The 17,385-nt window shown below is 29.2% G+C and overlaps 1 protein-coding gene and 2 long non-coding RNA genes across 5 annotated transcripts in view; 2 read left to right on the top strand and 1 right to left on the bottom strand.

Moving 5' to 3' along the window:
- Oatp26F (Organic anion transporting polypeptide 26F) overlaps nucleotides 1-17,385 on the top strand; it is a 49,577-nt gene that overhangs the window by 8,796 nt on the left and 23,396 nt on the right. The gene's annotated exons all lie outside the window — the stretch shown is intronic.
- On the top strand, nucleotides 3,098-7,492 carry LOC149032618 (uncharacterized). Its single transcript, XR_016176422.1, has 2 exons — nucleotides 3,098-4,005; nucleotides 7,150-7,492. It is a non-coding gene; the product is annotated as an uncharacterized LOC149032618 (long non-coding RNA).
- Nucleotides 9,233-10,187, bottom strand: LOC149032619 (uncharacterized). Of its 2 annotated transcripts, XR_016176420.1 has the most exons (4): nucleotides 10,030-10,187; nucleotides 9,719-9,880; nucleotides 9,526-9,612; nucleotides 9,233-9,374 (listed from the first exon to the last, which is right to left on the bottom strand). It is a non-coding gene; the product is annotated as an uncharacterized LOC149032619 (long non-coding RNA). The 2 variants fall into 2 exon arrangements; XR_016176421.1 differs by having other exon boundaries at nucleotides 9,233-9,612.

Genomic DNA, 17,385 nt, shown 5'->3' on the forward strand with positions numbered 1-17,385 from the left:
AGTAAACATAAGTATAACTATTTATTTTGTTCATTATTTTTTTTTTTTTACTATTACATTTTGTTCGATTCATTCCCTACAAAAAAGATATATATATATATATATACATGACTCCTACTAGAAATGAAAAATAAAATAAAAAATAAATACAATAAGAGTAGAAGATAGTTAAACGTATTTAGTTATGGTACGTGACAAGCATGTCGATGATGGCATACGAGAGAACATTCAGAAGGGGTTCCCTACAAATACTATTATTACACGTTACTATCATTACGTAGGCGTGTTTCGAAACCCATTAATAAATTCAATGAAGAATTATGAAAAACTTCCTTCTGTGTTATAGAGAGAAATGGACCACCCGCGTGTTTTATTCGTGAACACGCGCCAACTACAACTACAACGACATATGTTTGCATTTTATAAGCTTAAGGTTTAATTGTTTTTTATTTTTATTATTTTTTTTTATTTAAAAAGAAATATCAAAACTGTTGTTGCTTAAAAAAAAAAACAAAGAAAAAAAAATAACCCACGTAAATATCATCCACCAATCAACCATCAATTAACCGACATAATATTCATAAAAAAAAGTATTTGAAAGTAAAAATAACGGATGATGGAGTGGAATAGGATGGAAGGAGCTAAATATTACAAACAAAAATAAGAAAAAAAAAAAAAAAAAGAAGAAAAGTAATAGAAAAAAGGATGGAGAAATGGAGATTTAAAAAAGGATCAATGAGGGGTTGAAAAGAAAAGAAACCGAAACTTCTTTCAACGATTGCCCACCATAACTCTTTGACCCCTTTTTTTCTTTTTTAATTTAATTTCTTTTTTTTTTTTTTTTTTTTTTAATTCTTCGATAAGCGTCGTTTTCTAACCAACCGGTGAATTCTCTCAAAAGCAAAAAACGAGAGAACTGATTTTGCCTTTAGATCCAATCAATAATTCAAACTGTACGGAAAAGTTTCTTGAAAAAAAAAAAAAAAATGAAAAAAATAATAATAAATCCACCATCCCATCAAAAATGGTAGTAGTCCTTTATCATTGAGGAGGTACTCTTTTGCACGGTTTAACGGCAAAACCCATTCGCCATCTTTTCGAAGTTAACTTAGCCAAACTGGCCTGCCGTCCGGCATATCCCAGGCACCCACTTCAAAAGAGGAAGCCATGAATCTTTATTAAATCCACGAAATTTATGTCATGGCGGTCGCGTGGCTCGGGTAATGTGCGATAGATCCTCCCCTATCCTTTTCTAACTCATATATACACATACACATATCTATACATATATATATATATATATATATAAATGCAGTGTATTTCATATATATATAAATGCAGGGTATTTCATATATAAATATATATATATGTGTATAGTTAGCTAGTATGAGTATTTATTTACCTTCTCCCTCTGAGATATATAACGAAAATCCCCCTACTCTTTCCCTCTACTCTTCCCTCCTCCTTACCACCCTATTACAACATCTTCTGTAGGACGTTTGTTACCGAGCACAACATTGAATCCTTCCTCAAGCTTTAACACAACCAACTGGGACACGCGCCGATCCCATTGTCGGTTTTAATGCTCATACGTTGATCTCACCCCTTCCCCTTCCTCCTATTTCTTCCCTCTTCTCTCCCTATGTCATCTTTGGTATCCCCACCTTTACTTTCATTTGACACCGTACATCATAGGGTAATAAAAACTCATGGGTAGGTGGTCGTTTTTCTATGATAGAATTCTTTTTTTTTTTCTTTTTTGAATATAATCGAACAACGACGTAACTATTCTATTCAATTTTTTGTTTTTTTATTATATTTATTTTATTTATATCGAATTGTTTTAGATAGTGCAACTTTTTTTTAAATTAATGATATTAGTTAATATGTAAAATGTTAAGTATTAATTTGTAAACGTACGAACTATGGAATCATCTTAATAATTAATTTAAAAAAGTTTTACTTTCGAATTTTCAATGATAAGATGGTAAGATATGCTTAAATGTGATAAAAAAAAAAAAAAAAAATTAAAAAAAATTACAAGAATATAAAGAAATAATACGACGCGTTTAATATCGAATTAAATGAAAGATTGGTTCTACTTTAAAAACTATTCTAAACGTACAACGTTCCCTGACGAATAAAATAATATTTTATACGAATAAATACGTACGATAGTTTAAATGCAGAAATAAAACGGAAACTAAAATAAGACGGAACGGAATGTGTTAACGTTAATCGCGCGTGGGATTTAGGTCAGGAAGTAAATATTTAAAAATATGTTTCTTTTATGTCTAGTAAAATAAGAATATTAGTTCATCGTCTCGAATTATCAAAACAAAAAAATAATAAATAAAAAAAAATAACAAAACAAAAAAAAGAAAAATTAAAAAAAAAAAACATCTCATTCTCAACTTCCTTCTATTATCTTTTCTAAAGTAAAAGAGGAAACGTTCAAGGAGAGGAATGAAGTTATGGAGAAGGGGGTAGGAGAGAGGAGAAGGGTTATGGTAGTCTTAAAAGATGCTGAACTTTCTCTCTTTCTCTCTCTCTCTCTCTCTCTCTCTCTTTCTTTAATTGTACAAAATTCCAGAGTGTTATCGTTACCGTCCAGACTTTTCTTACTGGTTCTACCATTTAATAATATTATTAATAATAATAAATGTAATTTACGTTATTTAAAGAATTATATCTTTAACAAATGTTCTCGGTTTTTATCGTGTATTTGCATACTAGAAATTCCCCATCTCCCTCCTAACCCACTACCACTACCACCACCATCACCACCACTACTACCACTTGTTTCGTTACATTTGCCATATTCATATATTGCAACGAGATACCACGTTTTATTATTTGCTTTGACGTCAATAATTAATCATATTCTACTGTGTAATCTTATAAAAGTCACGAATGAATTATAGATATCTATTAGAATAATTTTTAATTAATAAAATATTATTATATCATCGTTGATTTTCTTAAAAAAAAAAAAAAAAAAATCCAATTAAGTTGACTTTTATTTATTTATACATGAATATTAATATTTCTTATTTGCATATATTTATTTATATATATATATATTATATGTGTGTATGTATATTTTTATCCGTGTTCATGCTTATTAATATTTATTACGTTTGTTCGAGGTTTCTTTCTTGTTTTTTGTTTTTGTTTTTTCTTTTATTCATGAGGATTTCATTTGATCGTTTTTTAAAGTCAGGAGACGGCAGATATATGTATATATATATATATAGATAGATAGATATATGAGATCTAAATGTTAACACGAAAATATCGCGCTGGTTTGTTGGATTTGAGTAAAAAAAAGAAAAAAAAAAAAGAAAGTCAAGTTCTATATGATGAGAATGGAGAATGCGAAACCGTAATAAACTTTTTGCATCTCCGCGCGTCATTTTAAACGGCTAGGATGCTTTAATATTCCCCCATCCCCCTCACCCCACCCCACCATGGCTTAACAAAAACGTAATAACCGGAGAGACTCGACGAGTTTACTGTAAAAAAAAACAGAAAGAAAAAAAGTTCGATCGCAATTATTAATTTACAATTTCGTAGTCCTAGAAATGTGAATTTTATTCCTTTATCCTTGTTTTGTATAACTATAGTTGCTTTTATTACGAAAAATTAATGAAAATAATAATTCATGGTATTTTTAATGAAAATTTACAATAAAATACATTTTTTTGTATATTTTATTAACTACAATTTTATAATAACTTGATTAATTTGAATAAATTTGTTCTCATACGTTTTTTTTTTAACCAACGTCAGTCAATTCGTAGAATAATTATACGATTATACAAGTATAACACACATATTTCTGTTATCGCAGAGAAATTGTGTTTTTTCATATTATCATACGACTTTATCTCTATCTCTCATTGCTTCGTTTAATTTATTAATATCATAGTTACTTTATAACTGCAAAAGATATCTTTCAGCGAGGAGTCTCGAATCACATTCTCTCTTTCTTTTTACCTAATGGTGAGTAAAATATTTATATATTTGTGATATCTAATATTCAATGATAATCATTTTAATTAATTCTGTTATATTCTAACATATAACGTTTCATATCTAACAAGAAATATTAAAACTGCATATTCAAACTTTCAATATTGTCGTTGTGTCGTATGAAGACTAGACGACTAATCATTGATCTCATATATCTAACATCATTTATGTATATTCATAGAACTTAAGATGCATGTCATAAATATTATAACAAAAGAAACAAGTAGATCCAGTCTTAAGTCTGAAAAAAATATATAAATAAATTAAACATGTAATAATCAAACATATTAAAAATCTTTTGTAAACCTGTGCAAAAATATTTAATGTTATATTTCATAGTTATATGTGTGCCTTCAGAAATGCATTTATACATATATTATAAAAAACAGGAGGAGAATCAAAAAGGTTTGTTGTTAAATCCATCGAAGATCACCTGTAACAAAAAGAAAACTATATAAATCATACAATCAAGTGATACAGTAATAGCCTGACATATAAATCGTACAATTGGCAGATGCACTTTTAAATAAAATTTAAACGCGTGATTTTACATTTACAAAAAAAAAAATAATAAAAAAGTAAAAAAAGAAATATTAAGTTACTAAAGAAAATACTATCCATTAATTATTATAGAATACTTTTAAACAATGTTATATAAAAAGGAAAAATTACAAATTTAATAAAATACAATAGCAGTGGAAATCTTAAAGACGAAACAAGAAAAGAGAAATTACTGAAATATTTACCAAACATTATTTAAGCTTTAAAATTTTAAAATACAAAAATATTCAAATTTTTGACTCGAACTAACTAAACACATGTGCACCTTTTTGACGATATAGACACGAATTTGGTGTCCCAAGGAGATGGAATGGTCCATCATCTCCAATTACAACTAGAAATTAATGACGAGCAAAAAAGTTAAACAATAAAATATAAAATTTGACTAAAGAGCCATTCTCAAAAGGTTCAAACGTGCTGTTGAACGTTTGAAAATAACTCAATAGCATGTAGTTGCCCTCTTGAGCCACAATTAAGTGGGGGCCTCTTCGGCATTAAGCCTCTTCTTTCTTCGTTCCATGAAAACTGCATTTGGACATTTCCTACGTGCGAGCAAGATAATATCTTTCATACTAATTTTGCAAATGAACTCGTATTTTGTTATGATTCTAATTCTCAATTATTCAAAAATTAATTTACATTTCGCGTTCACTTTTCTAGCTCGTGGACCATCAATGAACTTAGAGTTCATTGACCATACACGAGAACATTTAATCGAATGTCCAAGCAGATAACAATTTCCCTCGATGACCTAATAACACTTCGCACCTTTTAGCGTCGAGTAATAAAATCAAATTGAAATAAATAGTGCAATAAATGTAATGCATTTTCTTAAAATACCTTTATTTAATTAATTCGTTATATATAATTATATCAAATATTTCTATAGCTGTAAGGCGAAATCGCGATAGTGCGTAGTGCTAATCCTGAAATACTTAAAACTAAGTATCAAATGCATCAAAGAATTTGCGAATTTGATTCGACTCTATCTCGTTTGAGATAAAATCGAAGAAGAAATGAATCTTTTAAATGGTTGCAAATATCTTTGAATCATGATACATAATAAAGATCACAGAATAGTTACAAAATAAATTAAAAAATCAAACATAATATAGAATGAGATGATAAAATTTTGTAACAATTCTGTATAAACCAGGAGGCGGAATTTCCACTCCGGAGTGGAAGGAAGAAGTCTAATGCCTTTCCTGGATCCTACCTACTTAAAATTAAAGTTTTCACATTCATTCAGAGAAGTATGCTACCTGCCTGCCTATTATCCATATTTTTACCCATTTTAAGAAAAAACATACATACCCACCCACTCACTCCACGGTTCTCACACATACCACCAGGGTGCAAAAGCCTAAACTAGAGAGCATGCCCCGGGGCACCTCCGACACCCTAGCTCAACCACGTTTTCTAAACTTATATGCTAATGGGTATACGTACGTTTTGCTGAAATCGACTGCCAAGGCTAATGATTATTGCATAACAAACTAAAGCAAAAATACAAGTATACACTAGTATATATGTATGCATACTAGTAATATACAAGTATATCAAAGTTTCCACAAATAAATGCAGTAACTCTACTATGCAAACGAGATTATCAAACAAATTAGAAATATTTAATATAAATATAAGAATGAAGATAGATATGTAGAAGTAATGCTTTAAGTATTTAATGATGTATTAAATGAATAAAAAATATCGCGAAACGATGAACAATACACACTACCTAATACGCACACACAGGTGTAAAGTACATCGTGCAATCACTAGCACAATAACAGCCGCCAATAGGGAAAAAAACTAAAACTAAACCCACGCTAACTGTTTCTCACCCATACGTGTAACACCTGGGCACACGCATAGATGAGAACGCAGAAAGTATGGGGGGAGAAACGGGAGATTAGTATATTAGAAGCTGAAAATCCTGATCTAAAAAAACATAATTAACATATATAAATATATCACAAAAGATTTTCATAAAAATTCATCTAAACGGGCTAAGGACTCTACAAGTCATTTGGTGAATAATGACTTAAACAAGCGAATGAAAAAAAAGTTACCCCATATGAAACAATTATAGTTTCGAGGTAAAGACTGTATTAAAAGACTCTACAATGATGATGGATATTTTTTGCAAACCTCGGATGACTCCTTTCATTAAGGTGGCTGTTCTAATTAAAGAACTGGGCTTTAAGCCGCCACTTAACTGCCAAAGTCTATCCGTCGCGAATGAGTTTGTCTTCTTGCTCATTTATTTAAAATATCAAAGTATTGATATATCAAAATTAATTTCGATTAAATAAACTTTGTACGAAGCAATGCATGTAAGACATTAATTATTACATGCTTTTAACACGTAATGAAGAAGAGAGTGCATTAATTAATTTTATTATGAATTAAATGAATTTAACCGATGAGACAAGAAAACCTATCCTGAACTAATAATAAAACATACAATATAATATATAATTTTCATGAAGAACTCCTACAAAGGAATTACTCATGTGCTCGTCAATAATTTATTTAAATAATTACAACCAGTAACTCGTGCCGATTTGGACCTTTCATCCTCGGCATGATTGAGCACTGGAGGGACTTTAAATAAAAACTCACGGTTTAAGAAGTTCTGCGATGGCTCCAAAACACTCCGACTTCGCAGCAAGTATTGAAGTCTGACGATGGAAGATATTACTCGATTTTCCATTGAAGAATATCCATCGAAGATCCATCCAAAATCCATCGAAGAATTCATCCAACATCTTTGAAAAGAAGAGAGAATCCATGGTTATATCTGTAAAATAAAATAGACAAAACGATAAGTTATCTGGAATATTATCCAAAATCATGTTAAAATAAAATCGAATAAAATGTAAATAAAAATGAATACTTACAATGCATTCCAATGAGATGCAGCTCTATTGCACCATGGTGATGCACCTCGCGTGAATCTAAAACCGCGGTTTATACGAAAATAAGAAACTATAGATGAGTTTCTTACCGCGATACCGAAATTTTATTATACGACGAACAACACTGACTCTAATTCGCGTTTGATTTTAACTTATTACTCGCCCGATCACTGATTCTAGACTGCACTAATTCAAAAACTGCATTGCTCGCAGTCAAATGCACCAACAAAAATTTCACTCCCGGTCACTTCACATGGGCCATTCGTGCACGATTGCAATCTGAAACTGAAAGAAAAACAATCCTATTAATATCATTATTATTACAGAAAATCATTAAAATTTTTAAGGAATTATTTAATAAAAAAATATACTCACTTTAAATCTTTATTGATGAATGCACAATGGGTCTACAATCCTTAGGATGACGATGACAATGCACAAATAATAACTATAAAACTGCATTACATTCAATTAATTCAATTAACACTAGATATATGAATTGAGCAAATTTGATTAATTTCAAACTTTTTTGTTACATATATATAAAATAGAAATATTTTAAATTAATTGTAATTTAATAAAATTTAAATTTAATTAACTTTAAAGTAGAATAGTTTTGTAAATTATATGGTAATTTTTAATGCTGTAATGAAATATACATAAATATTAATTCCTTTCCTCTATCCATTTTTTCATTTAAACAACGTTTGTAAATTTTTAAATAATAGTGAACAAATCTAGTGTTAAACGAATTTCTAAATGAATTTAATAAATAAAATGTGAATATATACCATTCCAACGATGATCTGAAACACAAATAAAAACAATATTATATAAATCGTTGTTATATAAAAATTTCTATAGTTATTGAGAAAATGTTTAATAGAAAAATATACTCACTTTGATGGATGCAGGATGAATGCAGGATGGGTATCCTACCCTTAGGATGACGATGAACACAAGTTTAAACCGAATAAAAGAAACTTGCGAGTTTCTTAACCGAGCAAACGAAACTTTAACATACGACGATCAACACTGAATTTACTTGTCGACTTTTTTATATTTTATTTTAACACGATGCAACACACGAGAACCTCATTGCCTACGCGCTCGATTGCAATGATTTTCTGAAAAAAGAAAAAGAAAAAGAACAATTAAGATCATTGTTGTAATAAAAATCAATTGAAATTATCATAGAAATGTTTGATAGTAAAATATACTTACTTTTAGTCTTCGTTGATGATTGCAGGATGGGTATCCTACCCTTAGGATGACGATGTATAAAATAAAATTAAATAAAAAGTCTGAAAAGCTGAAACATACTAAAGATTATATTACAATATTTCCTGTAAATCATTTCTGAAGGCAGGGCACACATTAAAACCATTGAATATTTTTGATAGAATGGTATTCAAGTTATTAAATATTTGTAAAATTGATTAAAGTATGCAACTATTTGCTTGAAATATTACATATCAAGTATGTAATGTTAGTAAAAATATTAATTAAAATCTTTAAAGTTGTCTAAATAAAACAGTAATTGTATCAGCAGACTCAATAAAGAGTTACATAAAAAATATAAACCAGATTTTATACCATTCTATGCAATGAAAAGCTTTTTAAACTATTAAAATCAAAAAGATAACGTTAGAAATAGAATTATTAAATAATTTAATACGTCTTATTTTCGTTTATGTTGTCTCGTTGAAGGATAGAAGACGAATAAGAGGTATGTTTCTACATAACCTTGGTAGAGGAGATCTCAGGAGTGTCGAACGCTCGGCTATTATACCTATGTTATCGGCTGTTTACGTTTTGTCGTCGCTAATTCAACGAAGAAAATTTCTCGAGAAATTCCTGGAAATAAAAATACACATTTATAATAACCTATATGTCGAGTGTATTGTTTTCTTATTCTTCCTCTCTCTCTCTCACTCTTTTCTCTCTCACTCTTTCTGTAGTATTTCTATATGCTTTTATGCTTATATTTAAAGAAAATAATGCTCACCTCGCCGTATATGGAGAAGATAAAAAAAGTTGCCACAAGGTTAAAATATTAGTGAATTCGTGTTATAACTTTCCCATGCTTAGAAAGCTAAAAATAAGTAAAATATGAAAAAACTCACGTATACCATTCGTTATATATAACACCATATATATAACAGGAAGGTGTACGTTAGATAATTAATTGAAACAATTACCTGAAATTAATGGGATAACAAAATCCGCTGCAACAAATATACAGATGACAGAATAAAAAAATTTGAAAGATTCGCCATATTGATGTGCATAAAACAGGCGCATAAGACTGGCGCGAAAATACTGCATGCGCAAAAATGATGCGCAGTAGATCTTCTTTCCACCTATAATAAAGAAAAATTTCAAAAGATTAAAAATACGATATAGGACCACAAAAATTGTCAAAATATACTCAAAAAATCAAAATTGATCCTTACATCCTTTATATATTATAATAGGAAGGTGTAAACCTTACAAAATATCTTTTAATTACCTGATTTTAACGAGACGATGACACTCCGATGTGTTCTCCACGAATGACGCCATGAAACTGAAGAATTCGGACGAAAGCTTGGCTGTGATTGGCTAATTCATTTTTTTGACCATGAAAAGGGTCCTCACAGCTTCTTACACGGACAGAATCTGACCTTCTTCATGACCACGCTGGTCAAACTACATATGATAATTTATTTATTAAATAAATTAAAAATCATTTCTATTTTTCTAATAAATGTACACAACACTTATAAATATTCTAAAAATAATGAATAAAATAAAGACAATGTAGACATTACAAAAACTTTGTCGTTTTGCATAAAAGAATACAATCGTATAGAAGAAAATTGTCGATATAAAAATGTCTAATATGAAATGCAGCATATAAAAGAATAAATTCCCAAAATCTGTATCGATAAATAATCCTCACAATTGAAATACTTTCAGAGATGCATAATTGTTTTAAAAATATTTACAATAACGTTTATACACGATTCACACAAAGATTATTCCACATGATTTTGTATGCTATAAGATACTACATTCTCTTTATTCTATTCATTATTTTTAGAATAATTATGAATAACGTGTACATTTTATTTGTAATCGAAAAAATAAACATAAATTTATAAAATATCAAAAATATTTTCTATTTAATGTACCTTAAATCCTATGAAATGTTTAAACCAATGTATATGCATAGAAACAATCTGAAATGTAATTAGAGAATATTAGAATGATAAAATAATTGTTATATATTTAATATAGGTGCATATTGTTATTTAATAACTTATTACATATGATCTATGTACCTTTCTCTTCAAGATTCACCTTTTAACTGAGGCATTATCCTCTGTGAAAATGCTTTTATTCAATGTTGGTTATGTTATTTTCCAAATGTTGCCCATGTATGCAATGCAAATAGCATTCCAATTAAACAGAAATTCACATTATAACACTCTAATTTTTACATTCTTATCACTTTTATGTAATTACTATATTTATTAAATGCACATGTAACTTGTAATCATTATAAACATAATTAATATAATAAAAAGAATGCAGAATAAAAAAATTATCTCATTGCACACGAGAAAACAATCATGTAGAAAAGAAACATTGTCAAAGAAATATATAAAACAATTGACTATCTATCGCTTGCCAACAATATAAAAGTCCCTATTATCCATATCGATAACGTAAAAACGCGCCTTTATAATGAGGATTTATTTTTATAAGGATGGCAAGTGATAGATTGTCAATTGTTCTACAAAATTCTTTGACAAAGTTTCTTTTCTACATGATTGTTTTCTCGTGTGCAATGAGATAATGTTTACATTATGCATTCTTTTTATTCTTTTCATTATTTTTATAATGTTTACAATTAAAGTGTATAAAGTATTGTGTAGAGTGAAAAGAGTGTAAAAATAAGAGAATTATAATCTAAAATTCTGTTTATTTCGAATGTTATTTCTGTTGCATACATGGGCAAATTTGGAAAATAACCTAAACAACATTAAAATAAAAGTATTTTCACAGAGGATAATGCCTCAGTTAAAAGGTGAATCTTGAAGAGAAAGGTACATAGATCATATGTAATAAGCTATTAAATAACAATATGCACTTATATTAATTATTTAACAATTATTTTATCATTCTAATATTCTCTAATTACATTTCAGATTGTTTCTATGCATATACATTAGTTTAAACATTTCATAGGATTTAAGGTACATTAAATAGAAAATAATTGTGATATATTATAAATTTATGTTTATTTTTTCGATTACAAATAAAATGTACACGTTATTCATAATTATTCTAAAAATAATGAATAGAATAAAGAGAATGTAGGATCTTATAGCGTAGAAAATCATGTAGAATGATTTTCGTGTGTATCGTGTATAAACGTTATTATAAGTATTTTTAAAATAATTATGCATCTATGAAAGTATTTCAATTGTAAAGAATCTTTATCGATACAGATTTTGGGAATTTATTCTTTCATTTGCTGCATTTCATATTAGACATTTTTATATCGCCAATTCTCTTCTATAAGATTGTATTCTTTTATGCGAAACGACAAAGTTTTTGTAATGTCTACATTGTCTTTATTTTATTCATTATTTTTAGAATATTTATAAGTTACGTGTACATTTATTAGAAAAATAGAAATGATTTTTAATTTATTTAATAAATAAATTATCATATATAGTTTGACCAGCGTGGTCATGAAGAAGGTCAGATTCTGTCCGTGTAAGAAGCTGTGAGGACCCTTTTCATGGTCAAAAAAATGAATTAGCCAATCACAGCCAAGCTTTCGTCCGAATTCTTCAGTTTCATGGCGTCATTCGTGGAGAACACATCGGAGTGTCATCGTCTCGTTAAAATCAGGTAATTAAAAGATATTTTGTATGGTTCACATCTTTCTATTACAATATATAAAGGATGTAAGGATCAATTTTGATTTTTTGAGTATTTTTTGACAATTTTTGTGGTCCTATATCGTATTTTTAATCATTTGAAATTTGTCTTTATTATAGTTGGAAAGAAGATCTTCTGCGCATCATTTTCGCGCATGCAGTATTTTCGCGCCAGTCTTATGCGCCTGTTTTATGCACATCAATATGGCGAATCTTTCGAATTTTTTAATCTGCCATCTGTATACTTCTTGCAGCGGATTTTGTTATCCCGTTAATTTCAGGTAATTGTTTCAATTAATATTCTTACGTACATCTTCCTGTTATATATTAAATGATATATAACGAATGTTATATGTCAAATGATAGCAACATGCATAATTTTTATACGTGTTTTCATATTTTACTTTTTTTTAGCTTCCTAAGCATGGGAAGAGTTATACTACGAATTCACATACCTAACATCAAGGTAAGCATTATTTTTTTAAAAGTATATCTAGCTTATAGAAATACTACAAAACGAGTAAGAGTGAGTAAGAGTGAGTGAGAAAGAGTGAGAGAGGGAGGAAGAATAAGAAAACAATATACTCGACATATAGGTTATTATAAATGTGTATTTTTATTTCCAGGAATTTCTCGAGGAATTTTCTTCGTTGAATTAGCGACGACAAAACGTAAACAGCCGATAACATAGGTATAATAGCCGAGCGTTCGACACTCCTGAGATCTCCTCTACCAAGGTTATGTAGAAACATACCTCTTATTCGTCTTCTATCCTTCAACGAGACAACATAAACGAAAATAAGACGTATTAAATTATTTAATAATTCTATTTCTAACGTTATCTTTTTGATTTTAATAGTTTAAAAAGCTTTTCATTGCATAGAATGGTATAAAATCTGGTTTATATTTTTTATGTAACTCTTTATTGAGTCTGCTGATACAATTACTGTTTTATTTAGACAACTTTAAAGATTTTAATTAATATTTTTACTAACATTACATACTTGATATGTAATATTGCAAGCAAATAGTTGCATACTTTGATCAATTTTACAAATATTTAATAACTTGAATACCATTCTATCAAAAATATTCAATGGTTTTAATGTGTGCCCTGCCTTCAGAAATGATTTACAGGAAATATTGTAATATGTATTTAGTATGTTTCAGCTTTTCAGACTTTTTATTTAATTTTATTTTATACATCGTCATCCTAAGGGTAGGATACCCATCTTGCAATCATCAACGAAGACTAAAAGTAAGTATATTTTACTATCAAACATTTCTATGATAATTTCAATTGATTTTTATTACAACAATGATCTTAATTGTTCTTTTTCTTTTTCTTTTTCAGAAAATCATTGCAATCGAGCGCGTAGGCAATGAGGTTCTCGTGTGTTGCATCGTGTTAAAATAAAATATAAAAAAGTCGACAAGTAAATTCAGTGTTGATCGTCGTATGTTAAAGTTTCGTTTGCTCGGTTAAGAAACTCGCAAGTTTCTTTTATTCGGTTTAAACTTGTGTTCATCGTCATCCTAAGGGTAGGATACCCATCCTGCATTCATCCTGCATCCATCAAAGTGAGTATATTTTTCTATTAAACATTTTCTCAATAACTATAGAAATTTTTATATAACAACGATTTATATAATATTGTTTTTATTTGTGTTTCAGATCATCGTTGGAATGGTATATATTCACATTTTATTTATTAAATTCATTTAGAAATTCGTTTAACACTAGATTTGCTCACTATTATTTAAAAATTTACAAACGTTGTTTAAATGAAAAAATGGAGAGAGGAAAGGAATTAATATTTATGTATATTTCATTACAGCATTAAAAATTACCATATAATTTACAAAAATATTCTACTTTAAAGTTAATTAAATTTAAATTTTATTAAATTACAATTAATTTAAAATATTTCTATTTTATATATATGTAACAAAAAAGTTTGAAATTAATCAAATTTGCTCAGTTCATATATCTAGTGTTAATTGAATTAATTGAATGTAATGCAGTTTTATAGTTATTATTTGTGCATTGTCATCGTCATCCTAAGGATAGTAGACCCATTGTGCATTCATCAATAAAGATTTAAAGTGAGTATATTTTTTTATTAAATAATTCCTTAAAAATATTAATGATTTTCTGTAATAGTAATGATATTAATAGGATTGTTTTTTATTTCAGTTTCAGATTGCAATCGTGCACGAATGGCCCATGTGAAGTGACCGGGAGTGAAATTTTTGTTGTTGCATTTGACTGCGAGCAATGCAGTCTTTGAATTAGTGCAGTCTAGAATCAGTGATCGGGCGAGTAATAAGTTAAAATCAAACGCGAATTAGAGTCAGTGTTGTTCGTCGTATAATAAAATTTCGGTATCGCGGTAAGAAACTCATCTATAGTTTCTTATTTTCGTATAAACCGCGGTTTTAGATTCACGCGAGGTGCATCACCATGGTGCAATAGAGCTGCATCTCATTGGAATGCATTGTAAGTATTCATTTTTATTTACATTTTATTCGATTTTATTTTAACATGATTTTGGATAATATTCCAGATAACTTATCGTTTTGTCTATTTTATTTTACAGATATAACCATGGATTCTCTCTTCTTTTCAAAGATGTTGGATGAATTCTTCGATGGATTTTGGATGGATCTTCGATGGATATTCTTCAATGGAAAATCGAGTAATATCTTCCATCGTCAGACTACAATATTTGCTGCGAAGTCGGAGTGTTTTGGAGCCATCGCAGAACTTCTTAAACCGTGAGTTTTTATTTAAAGTCCCTCCAGTGCTCAATCATGCCGAGGATGAAAGGTCCAAATCGGCACGAGTTACTGGTTGTAATTATTTAAATAAATTATTGACGAGCACATGAGTAATTCCTTTGTAGGAGTTCTTCATGAAAATTATATATTATATTGTATGTTTTATTATTAGTTCAGGATAGGTTTTCTTGTCTCATCGGTTAAATTCATTTAATTCATAATAAAATTAATTAATGCACTCTCTTCTTCATTACGTGTTAAAAGCATGTAATAATTAATGTCTTACATGCATTGCTTCGTACATAGTTTATTTAATCGAAATTAATTTTGATATATCAATACTTTGATATTTTAAATAAATGAGCAAGAAGACAAACTCATTCGCGACGGATAGACTTTGGCAGTTAAGTGGCGGCTCAAAGCCCAGTTCTTTAATTAGAACAGCCATTTAATGAAAAAGTCGTCCGAGGTTTGCAAAAAATATCCATCATCATTGTAGAGTCTTTTAATACAGTCTTTACCTCGAAACTATAATTGTTTCATATGAGGTAACTTTTTTTTTCATTCGCTTGTTTAAGTCATTATTCACCAAATGACTTGTAGAGTCCTTAGCCCGTTTAGATGAATTTTTATGAAAATCTTTTGTGATATATTTATATATGTTAATTATGTTTTTTTAGATCAGGATTTTCAGCTTCTAATATACTAATCTCCCGTTTCTCCCCCCCATACTTTCTGCGTTCTCATCTATGCGTGTGCCCAGGTGTTACACGTATGGGTGAGAAACAGTTAGCGTGGGTTTAGTTTTAGTTTTTTTCCCTATTGGCGGCTGTTATTGTGCTAGTGATTGCACGATGTACTTTACACCTGTGTGTGCGTATTAGGTAGTGTGTATTGTTCATCGTTTCGCGATATTTTTTATTCATTTAATACATCATTAAATACTTAAAGCATTACTTCTACATATCTATCTTCATTCTTATATTTATATTAAATATTTCTAATTTGTTTGATAATCTCGTTTGCATAGTAGAGTTACTGCATTTATTTGTGGAAACTTTGATATACTTGTATATTACTAGTATGCATACATATATACTAGTGTATACTTGTATTTTTGCTTTAGTTTGTTATGCAATAATCATTAGCCTTGGCAGTCGATTTCAGCAAAACGTACGTATACCCATTAGCATATAAGTTTAGAAAACGTGGTTGAGCTAGGGTGTCGGAGGTGCCCCGGGGCATGCTCTCTAGTTTAGGCTTTTGCACCCTGGTGGTATGTGTGAGAACCGTGGAGTGAGTGGGTGGGTATGTATGTTTTTTCTTAAAATGGGTAAAAATATGGATAATAGGCAGGCAGGTAGCATACTTCTCTGAATGAATGTGAAAACTTTAATTTTAAGTAGGTAGGATCCAGGAAAGGCATTAGACTTCTTCCTTCCACTCCGGAGTGGAAATTCCGCCTCCTGGTTTATACAGAATTGTTACAAAATTTTATCATCTCATTCTATATTATGTTTGATTTTTTAATTTATTTTGTAACTATTCTGTGATCTTTATTATGTATCATGATTCAAAGATATTTGCAACCATTTAAAAGATTCATTTCTTCTTCGATTTTATCTCAAACGAGATAGAGTCGAATCAAATTCGCAAATTCTTTGATGCATTTGATACTTAGTTTTAAGTATTTCAGGATTAGCACTACGCACTATCGCGATTTCGCCTTACAGCTATAGAAATATTTGATATAATTATATATAACGAATTAATTAAATAAAGGTATTTTAAGAAAATGCATTACATTTATTGCACTATTTATTTCAATTTGATTTTATTACTCGACGCTAAAAAGTGCGAAGTGTTATTAGGTCATCGAGGGAAATTGTTATCTGCTTGGACATTCGATTAAATGTTCTCGTGTATGGTCAATGAACTCTAAGTTCATTGACCATACACGAGTAAGAAAAGTGAACGCGAAATGTAAATTATTTGTTAATTAATTGAGAATTAGAATCATAACAAAATATGAGTTTATTTGCAAAATTAGTATGAAAGATCTTATCTTGCTTGTACATAGGAAATGTCCAAATGCAGTTTTCAAGGGATGAAGAAAGAAGAGGCTAAAAGCTGAAGAGGCCCCCACTTAA

This window comes from Polistes dominula, unplaced genomic scaffold (genome assembly GCF_049000335.1).
Source record: "Polistes dominula isolate Pdom_NZ unplaced genomic scaffold, Pdom_raw_medaka contig_73, whole genome shotgun sequence".
Lineage (NCBI taxonomy): Eukaryota > Metazoa > Arthropoda > Insecta > Hymenoptera > Vespidae > Polistes > Polistes dominula.